At 45.8% G+C, this 16,697-nt stretch overlaps 1 protein-coding gene across 1 annotated transcript in view; it reads right to left on the bottom strand.

Moving 5' to 3' along the window:
- The window catches only part of MFSD4A (major facilitator superfamily domain containing 4A), a 339,210-nt gene that overhangs the window by 7,567 nt on the left and 314,946 nt on the right, over positions 1 to 16,697 (bottom strand). The gene's annotated exons all lie outside the window — the stretch shown is intronic.

Here is a 16,697-nt window from a genome sequence, read left to right as displayed (position 1 = left end):
ACAGTGATCAATACAATATGGAAGCAAAGAGGCAATTGAGTGTCACTAGCAATTATACACTGGTAGAAAACAGTATATTATTGAGCACCAACTTATTATATTATTCAATGTTACGCAAGTGGTGTGATCTGGAATTGATCAGTGATGAGGAATACTGGTTTTTAAAAAATCCATTTCCAGTTACCCCATTAATTTACTTTAATCCGAAGATACACAAGAGTTTAACCAATCCACCTGGTCGCCCTATAGTTTCTTCTATAGGGAGCCTTCTAGAAAATAGTTCCAAATTCCTAGATCACTTCCTACAACCATTTGTTACCAGTCTTAGTTCATATATACGAGATACTTCTGACCTGTTGACTAAAGTAGACAATGTCTATTGGGAACCACAATATATTTTGGTTTCCCTTGATGTTGTCTCGTTATACACATCTATTATACACAAAGCGGGCATTGAAGCTTGTAAATTCTATTTAGAATTTAGATCCATTAGTCATCGACAACACAACAAAATGCTGTTGGAAATGCTTCAGTTTTGCTTGGAGCATAACTATTTCTTACATGGTACTTCGATTTATAAACAAACTCAGGGTACAGCTATGGGGTCATGTATGGCCCCCACTTACGCTAATCTTTATTTGGGATGGTGGGAAACACAGATAGCTTGGAGAGAAGAGATGGAAGAATTTACTAAACACATAGTTGTCTGGTACCGATATATAGACGACCTGTTTATTATATGGGATGGTACCGAGACTCAGTTACATAACTATGTCCATATTCTTAACATTAACAATCTGAATTTGGAATTGACATGTGTACATAGCAAAAAAGAACTGATCTTTCTGGATGTGTTATTTACAGTGGAGAACAACTGTTTAACATCTAAGTTATTTAGAAAAGAAACAAGTTCGAATTCCACTCTGCATGCCAAGAGTCACCACCCTACCCCATTAATTAACTCAATCCCCTATGGAGAGTTCCTGAGGGCAAAAAGGGCATGTAGTAAAGAATTAGATTATCAGACAGAAGCTAAGCAGATTGGTAAAAGGTTTGTCAAACGAGGGTACAAGAAACATGTAATTACAAACTGCTTTAAGAAAGCAGAAGCTCCGAAAAGAACGGAATTGTTTGGAGCCCAAATTAGCAAAAAACCGGATAAGATTAGATTTATAACAGGGTATAATCATCAAGCTACTAATGTTAAACGAATTATGAAGAAACATTGGAATGTGCTCCTGACAGATCCTGATCTTGAGAAGGTATTAGATAAGGCTCCCAATGTGACATACCGTAAAGCGCCAACTCTTCAAAATATACTGTCACCTAGTATGGTGGTCACAGAAGTTACCAAGTCAGGCCATTTTTTGAAACAGGATTTGGGAGGTTTTCGTAAATGCGCGAACTGCAAAATGTGCAGCTTTGTATCTAAAACTCCATTTGTCAGTTCCAATGGTTTATCATGGAGATACAAACATAGAATCACATGTTTGACTAAGTTTACAGTATATGCCATTACCTGCACCTGTGGTCTTCATTATATTGGATCAACAATAGGTATGCTTAAGCTTAGGATTCTTCAACATTACAGAGCCATTAAGAATGGAGATACTACCAATCCTCTGACAGGACACTTCATAGAGAAACATGGTGGTAATGTGGAGGAAATGTCATTTGTTGGTCTTGCCCATGTCCCACAACACAGAAGACTGGGTAACCGAGAATTGAAACTTAGGCAATTAGAGGCAACCCTAATCTGTAAATTTGATACCTTAAGGCCTAATGGACTCAACACTGATTCAGAGATGTTTGTATTTCTCCAGTAGATTGGATGGATGTCTATGTAAATGTATGCAACAACAGGACCCTGGTTAGCTAGTTTGGTATATCCCCCTATTAATGTTGTTGTGGACAAGAGGGAATTACCTATTTTAGGGAGCAATGTGGTGCTGCCATTGCAGTACTATATTGCAATTCAAGATTCATTACATCAGTATTTGATCATCTAATGTGATGTTTAAGTTTGAACACTTTGAGCACTTGCACTTTGAATAGCTTCTGTAAATATATTGTGACTTGCTGTATAGGATCATTAAGAGAATATTTCCCTTTTAGTATGTATTAGTCACGTTTAGCAACTATAACTACGGTGGTAAATACATGTCTCTTATATTAATCAGACCGAACATCTTAATGGAAATGCACTTTCATAGATAAATACAATTGCAAAGGAAATTATTCTGAGCATATGAAAGCCTTATACATAAGATTGTACTAAAAGAGATATAGTTCTTCTCCACTAGAGGGCACTATGTCCCACATCTATATAGGAGAGCTTTGGTGTTTTAAGAGTTTGTTGTTGTGCCGTCTTTGGCTTTTAGAGCAACACACACCCAGGGACGTAATGGGTTAAACTCTTGTCAAGGTTGATAAAGTTTACCCATGGTATAGAAAGGTGCACTAGCGCAATCAAACACAAGTAAATGTTTAAAGAAATTCATAATTTTAATTAGGGAAATGCAACGTGGAGCGAGGAGTTTTCTGTCCCTTTACTCGCATACTAAGATGGCACATATTTTATGGCCATTGTATTGTGTTCATAGTGAACACAATGACTACTTAGTCATTTCATTATGGTGGCCCGCTTGATGTAAGTTTCAATGCGGTATTTAGCGATCACGTGATCAGAGACAATGAGAGAAGGGGGAGGAGCTGCTCGCTCGAGTTGCTTTCCTTAAGTTTTAAATGGGTTGTGTTTACACGGATGTGGAGTTTGATCAGCCTGAGGAAGCCTGGTACATCCAGGCGGAACGCGTGGCGATTTTCCACCCTGGGGGGTGAGTGTTGTTTAAACCTGTATGCCATGGGAAGGTTTTGATGTATACCTACCCTTCATTGCATATTTTGCACAGTTGGTTGCTTGTTTTTATAATGAATAAAAACGAAGTATTTTTGTAAGAAGATGGTTTGGTCTTGAGTGCTGGGAATACTTCTGACATATTTTGTGGGGTTTTTTGCAGTGTTACAACCCTCCATTTATATGTGTTTTTTTTTTTATATATATATATATATATATATATATATGGTCAATTGTGAAAAGGTCAATTGTGACCCTTTAAAATCGGTCAATTGTTCATTCGAACAATTGTAAACAAACAATTTCGGTAATACCGTAAAAGTGGCAGTAATTCCTTTACCACCACCAGACTCTAAATGAAGCCCATACATTGCCATGGCATCTGTTCTGCAAGAATGCGTCCATCACACTGAGGGCTCAATGTCTGCATGGCAGAGGTGAGGAGGACGTGGTTCGACTTTCTAGCAGGTGCTGGCGTTTTGATGATCTTGTAAGAGATCAGAGGACCGGCCTGCAGGGCCTACTACTGCATTTGTTTCCTATTAATTAATATCTATTAACGTTTGTGTATGTTGTCACAAATGTGCAGCTTCTGCAGCACTACCAGCCCGTCAGTGGATAGCATGCAACATCTTTACACATTGCTTTGGTGCTTACAGAAGAAATCGATCATTGGTTTTATCTGAGTGCAACCCTTTCCAAAATTCTGTGATTTCTTAGTGAAAGAAGCTATTAAAAAAAGCAAATTATTTAATTGTACTAACATTGTAAACTGGCTATTTTTATAACTGTACAATGTTACTTTCTAATGATCACTTCCATTATATATTGTAGTCAGAGTAAGAATGTTGCATTTGTCTTATTGTTTTACTGAGCAAAACACAATGGGCCTCATTACGAGATTGGTGGTATCTGGGTGGTAAATCCACCCAGATACCACCAAACTGTATTAACGTTACCGCTGCTTGGTCCAGTTGGTATTACCACCAGAATAAAAGTGGCAGTGGTGGTGGAAATCCCAATTTTCGTTTAGTCCATAGGCCTCAATGGGGCATTTAACCTGCACCTCCCAACTTGTAATGAGGCCCAATATTATTGGAACCTAGAATTACCATATGAATTATTTTGTGGTAGATGGATAGCATTCCAACATGGAAAGTCTAGTGCACTCTTATTGTGCACCTGTAATAACGGGGATAAATGGCACCAATGAGGGTTCCTTGCTGCTTTGCTTGAAAACAAAGTGTATTTTGGAAACATAAGAACGACGACTAGTCTTTGTACTTGAAAAATATGTCTATGATTAAATTGTTTAGTGCTTGAAACACTAAATACATAATGCACATTCGAATGGATTGTGTCCTCCAATGTATTCCTCATATTTGAGAATCGCGTCCAGCTTCGGAAAAATGTTCTCGGCAGAGGGCACCGTGCGTCGATGGCGTTGAGTCGATGTCCCTCGAAGGCCTCCATCGAGGGTGAAGTCATTCTGTGTATAAGTAGCACGCGCGGCACCCGTTGGCCTCAGTTCAGTTTTTTCGCAGACGTGTTTGCTTCGGAGACTCGGCACCCATCACTAGTAACTATTTGCTACGCAATTCCTAAAAATGAACAAGTTAATCGACAACAAGGTCTTCGTCCTCTACCCTGATGACTCCTCGCACGGTAAGAAGTGTAAGGAGTGTGATTGGAAAATGTCAATAACGGATCCCCATCGTTCTTGCCTGTGGTGCTTGGGGGAAGGCCATGACACCGATTCCTGCACAAAGTGCCAGGTTATGACGGGAAAAGCCCTGCGAGAACGAAAGGGGAAGTTACAGGTAGGGAAATTACCCCGTAAAACTAAGACCGACCGTTCATCAACTGTCGATTCCGGAGATCGTTCTCCTCAACATAAGAGTAACAAAAAGGGATCGAGGTCCCATAGTGGTTCACACCACTCGCCATCCTCAACGAAGCGATCGAGGAGACGGCACCATCAACGCCATCCCCCTCATCCTCGCCGGAAGAACCCCCAAAAAATTAAAACACCCTACCAAACATTCGTCATCTGAATATTGGGAGGCATTCCGCTTGAAAATGCTGGAAATATTTGAAAAGGGTAAGCATGCCTCCGAGTCTTCTTCAGAAGCCGGCAGAGAGCGGTCCCGTATTGACACTCGCGCGCCCTTGGACCTGGGTGGTCAAAGGAAGGTCCACAGAGAACCCTTGAGGTCTCCGGTGAGTAAGTCACCTGAGACGTGACGAACGTTTGAGGTCCTCGACACTGTCAAAACCTCCACGACCCTCGAAGCCAAAATCTTTGAAGGGAACCGTCAAATCCTCGACCCCATCAGCGCCATTACTATCGACGCCATCAGCGCCATTACTATTGATGCCATCGACGCCACTGTCGACGTCAACACCAAAACCGACAGCGCCAAAAACTCTGGTGGTTTCAGCACAGCTTACAGATCATGTAAAACCTCAAAAAGGTGCCAAACCAAAGCCTTTGAGTGTTCCAAAAAAACCTTTGCCCATTTGCCAAGGAAGGAGTTTTTAAAATCCCTTTCTACAATTTTTGAAGAAAAAGAAAGATCTGGTGAAGGGGATGCCCCATTTGGCCTTGACTTTGGAACTCCAAATGTACCGGAATGTCTTATTTCGGAAGAGAGCAGGATGAGAGACCTGGTTGACACTCTACATAATGGCCGTGGCGTTGATGCATCGCCTGAAATGGAGTTTGGTAGGCCAGAGCCAGGAGAGCATGCGGACTCTTCATATCGTCACCTGATGTCCAAGGTGGTGGAATATCTAAGCTTGGCTAGACCTCTGGTTCATTTTGTCCAAGATGACCTTAGAGACATTCTGGATCAAGGTCCACCTATAGACCCAATCTTACCTTTTCATGTGGCTTTACAAGATAGGGTGGCCAGAAATTGGGCATCTTCGGACAACATCCCTTTGGTGGATAAATCCCTCACAAGAAAATACTGCACTTCCTGTAGCGACCCCGGATATCTGTCCAAGCACCCCACTATTGAGAGTCTGGTGGTTCAGGCAGCCACAGCTACATCAAATAAGGCAGCTTACCCTACCATCCCTCCAGATAGGGACGACAGCCCTGTGGATGGATGGGTGTGGAAGGTATTTTCAGATGGGAGTATGGCCCTGAAGTTGGCCAACTCCACATGTGCCTTAGCCAAGTTTTCATACACTCTGTGGGAGTGCATATCAATGGTGGCGGAGCACATTCCAGAAGGGAAGGAAAGAGAAGGTTTCCTAGCTATCGTTAAGGATGGCAAAGAAGCCATGCGTGAATCCCTTCAATCTCGATTGGACACTGCGGACAGCATCAGCAGGTCCATGGCTACGAGCACGCTAATGCACAGATTGCGTGGTTGCGCACGTCAGGTTTTGCACTGGACGTGCAGGCTCCTTTGCTAAACATGCCATTTGACGGGTCTCACCTATTTGGCAACAAGGCTGACAAGAGCCTTGAGAGGTTGCAGACCTCAAAGGCAGCGGCCAAATCTTTAGGGGCCGCTGTTAGGCAACCTCAGCCTTTTCATTCTTCAGGACAACCATGGAGGGGGCGATCCTATCATTACTACTCCTCATTTGGAAAGGCGAGAGGAATGGCCAGTCAAAGAAGCCAAAGAAGAAACCCGCGTGGTGGACGAGGAAAAAGTGCAAAGCCAGCTCTAGCTACAGCTTCCTTGCCATCGGCAGCTGTAGCAACCGCTCCAAAACCACTTTGAGAGCTTGCGTCACGAATCACTGGGGAAACACTCTTTGAGGATTCCAGATCGGCTCCTTGTGCAGGAAATAATAACCCTGTTAGAGAAAGATGCTATACAACCAGTACCTGTAGCGGAGAGGAACAAGGGTTGGTATTCCCCATATTTTTTCATCCCCAAAAAGGACGGAGGACTGAGACCCATCTTGGACTTGAGATACTTAAACAAGTTCCTCAGGAAGGACACATTCAAGATGGTCACACTTTCTCAGATCCTTCAGGCCCTCCAGTTACAGTATTGGTTGGTGTCAATGGACCTTCAGGATGCCTATTTTCATGTGCCAATCCATTACAAGCACAGAAAATACCTGAGGTTCGCCGTTGGAGGCTAGCACTATCAGTTTTGAGTCCTACCATTCGGGTTGACCTCTGCCCTGAGGGTCTTTACCAAACTGATGGTGGTGGTGGCAGCACATCTCAAGAGAGGGGGGATTCATGTCTACCCCTACCTGGACGATTGTTTGATTAGGACATGTTCTCCCAAACAAGCTCTGGATCATCTCAGTCACCTGCCACTCCCTTCACAGACTGGGCTTCCCGCTCAATTTCAAGAAGTCACAGATGACACCTTCCCAGCAGCTCCAGTACATCGGAGCTGTACTAGACACATCCTTGGGAAAGAGCTTGCCATCCAAGGCGAGGGCTCAAGACATTCTTCAGATGGTTACCAAATTTCAAACTGCCCAGAATCTTCCGGCCTTCGATTTCTGGAGGTTGCTCAGCCTCAGGAATCCTGCATTTTTCTGGTGCCAGAAACCCACCTGAGAATGAGATCCCTTCAATGGGCTCTAAGAACACAATGGTCCCAATTCTCAGGAAAGATGTCGGACCGACTTCAGGTTCCAACCAAGGTCTCACAGGATCTTCTGTGGTGGGTCTCCAAGGACAATATTCTGAAGGGAGAACATTTTCGGCAGCCATGGCCGGAGATTACAGTCATGACGAACGTCTCACTCACGGGTTGAGGAGCCCATGCCAACGGTCTGACAATCAGCGGTCATTGGTCTCCATCGGAATCCAAACAACACAGCAACCTTTTGGAACTGAGGGCAATCAGACTAGCGCTGAGGCCTTTCTGCCCTCTGTCAGGGGAAAGAATGTCCTGATAATGACGGACAACACAGTGGCCATGCATTACCTAAACAAGAGAGAAGGTGTAGGGTCTCTACCACTGTGCAGAGAGGCAATGCAGCTCTGGTACTGGGCAATTCGAGAAGGAATCTCCCTATCAGCAGTTTACCTAGCCGGGGAGGAGAACACGCAATTCAAGAAGGAATCTCCCTATCAGCAGTTTACCTAGCCGGGGAGGAGAACACGATGGCGGACGCTCTGAGCAGGCAGAGCACAGTCTCCCATAAGTGAGAGCTAGCTCAGGAAGTCCTTCAAGAGATCTTCGCCCTTTGGGGAACCCCTCAGCTGGACCTGTTCGCAACCAGATGCAACCGAAAGTGCGAAAGGTATTACTCAATTACCTCCGAGAGGAACTCTAGGAGACGCATTCATGGTGGATTTGGATTTTCCACTTCTATATGCGTTCCCATCGATCCCAGTCATTCCTCAAGTAATCAGGAGGTTAAGACGGTTCGGAAGCCGCATGATCGTAATTGCCCCGGATTGGGCCAGGAGAACGTGGTACCCGGACCTTCTGGATATGTCCATCTGTCCTCCGATCCGTCTTTCACAAAGAGAGGATCTTCTCTCGCAAGGGGAGGGACAGGTTCTCCATCGACAGTTGAACACTCTCAACCTTCACGCAGGGTTTTTGAAAGGTTGAGATACAAGGATTGGGTCCTCCCGGATGACATAATGGAGTTGTTGCTTTCGGCAAGACGGCCAGCAACAAAATATCTGTACCAGTGCCGCTGGAACAAGTTTTCTGACTGATGCAGGGAAAGAATTTTGATCCTTTTCTTTGTTCCACTCTGGATGTGCTTTCTTTTCTTCTTTCATTAGCACAGAAATGTCTTAATATTGGAACCGTTAAAGGTTACCTGGCAGCGGTTTCCATATTCAAGCGCTCTTCGGAAGAATGCACTTACTTGAAAATTCCCTTGGTGATTCAATTTCTGAAAGGGCTCCCAAACTTGTTCCTGCCTTCTACTTTTCAGGTTCCAGTTTGGGGTCTTAATTTGGTTCTAAAATGTCTGATCTGTGCCCCATTTGAACCCTTGCACACATGCCCATTGAGGTTATTGACCTTCAAAACCATATTGTTGGTTGCATTGAAATCTGCACGTAGAGTGAGTGAGTGGCAGGCATTCTCCTACAGGTCACCCTATTCCGTATTCCACAAGGACAGGGTTGTGTTGAGGGTAAAACCCTCCTTCCTACCTAAGGTGGTATCTGATTTTCATCTAAATCAAAATATTGTTCTGCCAGCGCTTTACCCCTGCTGCATCCCAGTAAAGAGGAAGAAAGGCTCCATAAATTGGATCCTAGAAGAGCTTTAAGCTTCTATATTTCTAGATTCTCCAAACTAAGAGTGGATGACCAACTCTTTATTGGCTACACAGGAAGAAAATTAGGACAAGCTGTTTCGAAGCAGACTTTGTCAAGGTGGATTATACTTGGTATCTCAGAATGTTACAAAATGGCAGGCAAGGACCCGCCGTAGGGTTTCAGAGCTCATTCTACCAAACGTCTAGCCTCTTCTGCAGCCCTTCAAAGGGGAGTACCTATTAGATCAATTTCTGATGCTGCAACATGGTCATCGTTGCATACGTTCACAAAGCATTATTGTCTGGATGCTTCTCATTCTTGGATGTCGCCTTTGGTAAGGCAGTACTGTATTCAGCCTTTTAAAAATCTGACAATTCTCAATTCTCCTCACTCCTCCAATTCTACATACTGCTTTGGGATTCTATCAAAGATGAGGAATACGTTAGAGGACACAATCCATACGAAGAACAAGTTACTTACCAACTGGTAACGTTCTTTTGATTGGATGTTCCTCCAACTTATTCCTCATCGCCCTCCCATCCTACCCCTCTGTAGAATTTCCTATGCTTTTACAGCTTTCGTTCTTGCAAGGCTGACTACTGCTTGCCTAGGCTAACAGCCAACACAAACATGAGAGAAAAACAGAACTGAGGCCAACGGGTGCCACCCGTGCTACTTATACACCCGATGACGTCACCCTCAACGGAGGCCTTCGAGGGACATTGACTCGACGCCATCGACGCATGGCACCCTCTGCCGAGAACATTTTTCCGAAGCAGCCGAAGCTGGACGTGATTGTCAAAGATGAGGAATATGTTGGAGGAACATCCAATCGAAAGAACGTTTTCAGTTGGTAAGTAACTTGTTCTTCTGTTCGGTGCTCATTTCGTTTTGTTTTTTTTTAAATATATTTTTATTAAGATCAATGGAGAAACAATTGGTACACAATGTTTCTCCCTCACTGGGTGAGGCAAACACAAGATCAAAAGAGTTATACATTTTTCTTTTCTTCAAAGTAAATATCCCCTTTACCCCACACCACCCTCCCAATTTAAGACTTCTATTAACTGATGATGTTCTGTCAGAGGCTATTGTTCTCTTAACAATGGAGTGGCCTGTGGTCGAGGGCCTATGTCTAACTCGCACACTCTTTAGTTTTGTGGCTGGCCCAGTGTATCAGAGCCTTTGCGGGGGTCTTGTAGTGTCAAGGTGTGGTGTGGGGCCGCTCAGCTCTGGTGGGAGCGTTCATTCTTTGCTTTGTGATGATCTAATTGGTGGTGGATTCATATGACTGTATTGTTTGATTCCCAGTCCTCTAGGAAGGGGAGCCACTGCATGTCAATGTGTGTATGGGTTTCCATGTGTGCTGCAGTGAGGCTCTCCATAATGTACATTTCTTTAGCTTTGCGTAGCCAGTCTCTCTTAGTGGGCTGGGTGGCTCTTTTCCATTGTATGGCCACACAGACCTGTGCTGCTAAGAGTAGGTTTCTGGGCATATGGGGCAGAACCAAGTATTGCTCCTCGATCTTTTCCACACTAAATAGAACCCGTAGCGGGGTACGTTCTCTATTGATACCTTCTATTTTGTGGATCCAGCCTAGGGCACCTTTCCTGTAGGTCTGTGTGTTGGGTCAGTCCCACCACTGATGCCACTATGTGCTGACCTGTGTGCACCCCCTCCAGCAATAGGGGCTGACTCCTGTATACATTTTTTGCTAGGCAATGGGGAGTGAGGTGCCATTGTGTGAGAATTCTACAATTGTGCATTTTATATTGGACTGCAATCAACGATCTCCAGACTGCTCGGTATATTGCATCCCACCCTTCCTGATTGTTTTCCCATCCCAGTGTCTTTTCCCATTGTACTTGGGTGCAGGGGGTAGGCAGGTGACCTCTTTTTATAAGGGCTCAGTACATTTTCGCGATCATTCCTTTAGTTCCTGGGTGTGTGTTTAGTATGTTTTTCGAATGGTCTGATGGGGCGTTGCAGCTGTGCTTTCCATTGTGGGTCCCGGGGGACCCCCTTCAGTTGCAAATAAGGGAGAGGTCTGATTTTGAGGCCCTGCTGTGCCTCCTCCAGTTCCTCTCTGGATAAGAAGATTCCCTCCTTCCACATATGGCCTGCTCTAATTAGCCCCTGTTCGTATTGTGGCTGAAAGCAACTTGGGTCTATAAGTAGGTCTCTAATTGGGGGGGCAGATACAATTGAGGGGTGACAGCTAGGTTGTGACGCCACACATGCTCGGGCTTCCTTTTTTCCATATTGACCATAATACTCCCAACACTGGGTGTTCTAATGCTTTGCGAGGTATAGATTTCAGGGGAGCCCAGAGCCACCCTCCCAGGGAGACCGGGGCAAAATACCTGTTCTCTAAGTGAACCCATTGTTTGTTTTTGGCTTCCCGAATATGGTCCACGAGCACTCGGAGCTGTGCCGCTCCATAGTACTCTTGGAGGTCTGGGTATGCTAGGCCGCCCTTTTCCTTCCGGAGAATGAGTGTGCTGTATGCGATCCTCTGTCTTTTCCGTTCCCACAGGAACGCGAGCAATATGCTCTTGGCCTCCGAAAGGAAGTAGTCTGACAAGGTGATGGGAAGAGACTGAAACAAGAAGAGAGGCCGCGGCAGGACGTTCATCTTTACAGCTGTGAAACTACCTGCCCAAGAAAGTTTTCATTTCGCCCCATTCTGTATGTCGTGCTTAATGTGCGACCAGAGCGTTTTATAGTTTGCTTCATACAGATCGTTCAGGTGTTTGTTATGGTTATACCAAGATATTTTACGTCGCTGCTTGCTACTTTAAGGCCCCAATTCGCCGGGTTTGATTCCGGATGGGCATCCCCGCTTTTCAGTGGTAAAGCCACAGTTTTATTGCGATTAATGCGAAACCCTGAGAGTGCCCCGTATTCTTCCATTCTGGCCAGGAGTGCCGGGATGGACTGTGAGGGGTGAGTTAGATAAACCAGGATGTCCTCTGCAAACAGGGCCAGTTTGTATTCTTTGCCAAACTTTTTAAAGCCTGTTATAGTTGCTTAATTTTGAATGATTTTGGCCAGGGGTTCCATTACTAAGATAAAGACCAGTGGTGAGAGGGGGCAGCCCTGTCTGGTTCCTCTTGTTAACCTAAACGGGGGAGACGCTACGCCATTGACTATCACTCTTGCACTTGTGTTGTTGTACAGTGCTCGTGCTCCCTGTAGCCATCCGGACCCGAGACAAGCTTTTTCAAGAATTTGGATCATAAAGCGCCACTCCACCCGGTCAAAAGCTTTTTCTGCGTCAACTGAGATTAGAGTGGGGTCAGCATCGCTTGGCTCGACTGACGCCATTAAGTCGAGTGTTTTGCGGACATTATCTGTGCCCTGTCTCCCCTTCACATTTCCCACCTGATCGCTATGGATCAAGAGTGGAAGGACTCTGCTCAGTCTGTTGGGCAGTTTACTAGTGTATATTTTAGCATCTACGTTTAACAATGAAATGGGCCAATATGAGCCACACTCCAGTTTATCTCTTCCCTCTTTGGGTATCACAATTATTCTGGCTTCTGTGAAGGAGGGTGGAGCTTGTCCCATTGTCATGATGTCGTTGAACAGGAGGGATGGAAACGGTGTGAGGGGCGCCTTTAAGCCTTTTATAATAAGTCGGGGTGAAGCCGGCCTGGCCTAGTGCTGAGCCTGCTTTTAGGTTCGAGATGGCATGGTCGATTTCTTCTGTCGTTATGGGGGCGTTAAGCTCATCGCGGTCCGAGGTTTGTATTTGAGGGAAAGTAACTTTGGCCATGAATTTCCGATGTGCTCTCAGGGGAGGGGCTGCAATCCGAGGTATACAGCTGTCCATAAAATTGAGCAAAACGGGCGGTTTTATTGGTTGGATTGCTTAAGATGGCTCCTGACGGGGATTTTATCCTGTCTACTGCTCTTTCCGCTCTTTGCTTTCTTAGTCTGGCGGCTAATAATGTATGGGCTTTGTCCCCTTTCTCGTAATACCTTTGTTTAATAAACCTAAGGTGGGCTAGTGCTTTCCCCTGCCAGATTACTTTAAGTTCCCACCTAGGTTTCCTAGTTTCCGCTAGGATTTCAGTCTTGTTTTCTTCGTCATTTTCTACAGCTGATTTTTTTTCACATATTCTTTTCCTTAGCTGAGCTTCTCTGAGCTGCCTAAGTCTTTTGACTGATGCCCCTTGGGCTGTTATGAGGCCCCTTATCGTGGCTTTTGCTGTTCCCATATTGTGGTACGAGGGCAATCCCCTGTATCGTTTTTTTTACAAAGAATTCTCTGATCTCTGTATCTAGTGATTCTCTATAGGGCCTGTACCTGAAGAGTGTATCGTTGCATATCCACTGTTTGTCAATTTGCCTGCTGGTGCCCAGGTCCAGTCCTACCATCACCACTGGTTCTATTGTTGCGCTCCCTAGGTGCTGCTCGAGGTCTACCTCTAAGAAATTGGATCTATTTGGGAAAAGGTGTTATGCAGGGGTGAGTAGAATGTATATGATTTTTGCTGTGAGTGTTGGGCTCTCCAGGAATCTATTAGCAAGTGTTCTTTTATTAGGTTTCGTAAGGACCCTTTATCCCGGGGAGGGACTGCCCACTCGCTGTAGGATTTGCAGTCAAGTGCTGGATTCATGACTAGATGAAAATCCCCTCCACAGATCAATGATCCTGTCCTCCCACTGTCCAGCCGTGCAAGGAGATCTTTGCAGAAAGCTAATTGCTGAGTTTTAGGGGCATACACAGAATACAGTGTGATTTCTTTTGTTCTAATGGACCCATGTATAATTACAAATCTCCCGCTCAGGCCTTTGTTAGTTTCGAGAAATGTGTAGTTCAAGGGAGCTGTGGTACAGGACTCCAATTCCCCCCTTTTTATCTGGTCCTGAGGCCCATATCACCCCCCACTTGCCTACTTTGCAGCGGGAATTCCCCTTCCTTTTTGAATTTGGTTTCCTGAATGAACTGTATGTCCAGTTTGGCTTGTTGGAAGATCTTGACCAGCATGGACCTTTTCTGCAGCGAGTTAAGGCCCTTAACATTTAAAGACCCTATGCGTATTGTGTCAGCAGCCATTAGAGTGTTGAGTTGTAAACATAGTGTGCGTTGTATTGAGTTGGATGTGTTGTCCCTCTTCCGGTGTTTGTGAACTTCCATACATTCGCTGGGACGCTGATTCTAAGCATTGTGTGTTTGAGTGCCCGTGATCTGAATTCAGGGCCTGATTGCCCACAAATATTTGTTGGTAGGTTTCTCCATCATTCAGCCACTTGTTTTCCTCCTCTTTACTATTGCTAGAGTTTTGTGAACCCCCCCACCCATTCCCCCTTCCCACTTGAGAATCAAAAAACAAGAAAGAAAAGTGCTTCTTCAACTTCGGAGACGCCCTAGTGGATAACATAGGGCCACACAACGGGGATCTCCCCTTGAACCCATTCATCACAACTTTATAACTTTTATAGTTAATAAAAGGTCGGTATGCATAATGACAACACTGGTTGCTGCCCAGACCAGCATATTATGCGTGCTGGGTCCCAGAGAGGGGCATCTCTGAGTTGGAGTGGTACCCAGTTGCCTTTCCAAGTATGCTATTTAGATTAGATTAGTGGCATCTCGTCTTCCACTGAAAATTTCGTCTGCTTCTCTGGGACTTGTTCTAATTAAATTCCTCTTGTGGCATGTCTGTTCCATTTCACGAGGTGCCTAGTCTTTTACATGTTCTCGTGCAGTGGTCTCCGATGAAGATGGCATTACCTCTGCTTCTGCTGAGCCTTCCTTTTCTCTCAGTCCTCGCAAGACATTAGCATCTTCCTCCCCTGAGGCCACTCTATACTCCTTGTTGGCATAGTCAAACAAGCGCGAAGGGGTAGCCCCATCTGTATCTAGTGTCATGTTCACGTAGCCAAGAGGTCAGGGGACGACAGGCTCGCCTCTGAGCGAGTGTGGAGGCCGACATGTCCTGGTATATTTTGACTCTTCAGTCATCAAACTCTATGACTTCGCGTTCTCGTCCCAGCCTCACGATTTCCCCCTTGTGTCTATAGTAGTGACACTTCGCCAGTACTGACCGCAGGCCGCCTGGTGGGCCGCCTACTCGGTGGATCCTGTCAAATTCGAGTTTGTGGTTTGGAGGTGAAGCGAATAGGGAGTTTAACAAGGCCTTCACTCTTCTTTCTAGGCTTGCCGGTGTCTCATTCGAGGTCTCTTTGAGGCCTTGGATGCAAATGTGTGTCCTTCTTTCTCTGTTCTTTAGGTCGTCGACCTTTGCAGCTAAATCGAAATTCCTTTTCTCCAGATCTTGCTATCGGCCTTCCATTTTCATTTCTGTGATGTCTGCGGACTGCTGGTAGTTCTCCAGGGCCTCTCCTTTGTCCTGTGTTTTATATACCCTCTCTTGGAGAGTGTTGACAGTGGTCGTCATGTTGTTGCTGAGAGAGCGGATTTCATCAAGCAGGTGGTGTACATCTGCTTTCGTCGAGGCTTCGTGGTCTCCTCCCAGGATAAATTGGGCTTCCTGAGGCTGGGAGGCTGCCATGATGATGTTGCCCCTGCGGAACTCTAGTAACTTCAGGGCTGTGAAAGGATCTTTTTCCCCCTGCATGTGCGCCTGGCTGTGTCTGTGCTTGTTCTGAGAGCAAAAATGCGGTCCTTCTTTCACCTTACCGAGTGCAGCAGCGGGTTGAGTAGCTGGCTAGGTGTTGTTCTGCTGACAGGCAAGGGAATCCCTCGGCAACCAGTTCCCTGGTCTCTGTGTGTGACTTCCGAGTTTCGTTCGAGTTTGGGCAATGAGAGCTAGCAGTTCGGGACTCTCTGTCACTTTGTTGGCGAGGGGGGGGGGAGTCTGGTGTTCACTGGCCTTGGTCAACGTCCTTCGCGATGGGACGGTGGAGACCGAATCACCCCTTGATGGGACCGCTTAAGGGGGATTTCCAGGCTTCAATTCAGATCCTGCCTTAGACGGTGGAAGTAATGGCGCCGTCCTCTTTGATGTGACCCCTCACTTGGCGCAGTTGTCAAGTGCTGTTTAGTTGTAAAATCTCTGTTGGCGTGTGTCCTCAGTTGCTGTTCGCTCCTTATGTGGGAGGTTCCCACCAGCATAGACCACGTCGGGATCGTGCTGCCCTGTGTTCTTGCTTATTTTCAGGGGGTTCTTGAGCCTTCTGGAACGCTCTCTCCTTGTAGGAGGTGGTACTCTGTTGCTGTGTTTTGTTTTGTGGAGAGGGGGGTGTCTCTGCTTCGTTGCCTCAGAGATTCCGTGCCTACGAGTGGTGCGTAAGCACTTTCAGGGCCGGTAGGCCTGTCCCTTTGTTTCGGGTCTCTGGCTTGAATTATGCCAGCAGGGGAGGGGGGGGGTTGTGTGAGCAATGGCGAACACTCAGATACTTCGGCATATACTGTCCAGCTATGTTTGTGCCGCGGTTATGTCGCACGCGGGAATACGCCTGTGGCAAGGGCCTCCTAGATGACTTGCAGGCTGAGGAAACGTCTTGTGTGCTTCTAGTTCTTATGTGTGCACCTTTTTAGTTTTTCTTCGAACATCCTACAGTGGCTGTGATCCTCTCCTCGGTGCCAGGGGGAGGAGGGGCATCTCCAACTCGGCGCCTGCTTTATTCCGTGGTCCCCCTGCCTTGTC

Source organism: Ambystoma mexicanum, chromosome 13 (assembly GCF_040938575.1).
Source record: "Ambystoma mexicanum isolate Mex_15411 chromosome 13, UKY_AmexF1_1, whole genome shotgun sequence".
Classification (NCBI taxonomy): domain Eukaryota; kingdom Metazoa; phylum Chordata; class Amphibia; order Caudata; family Ambystomatidae; genus Ambystoma; species Ambystoma mexicanum.
This window is presented reverse-complemented; position numbering and strand designations above follow the sequence as displayed.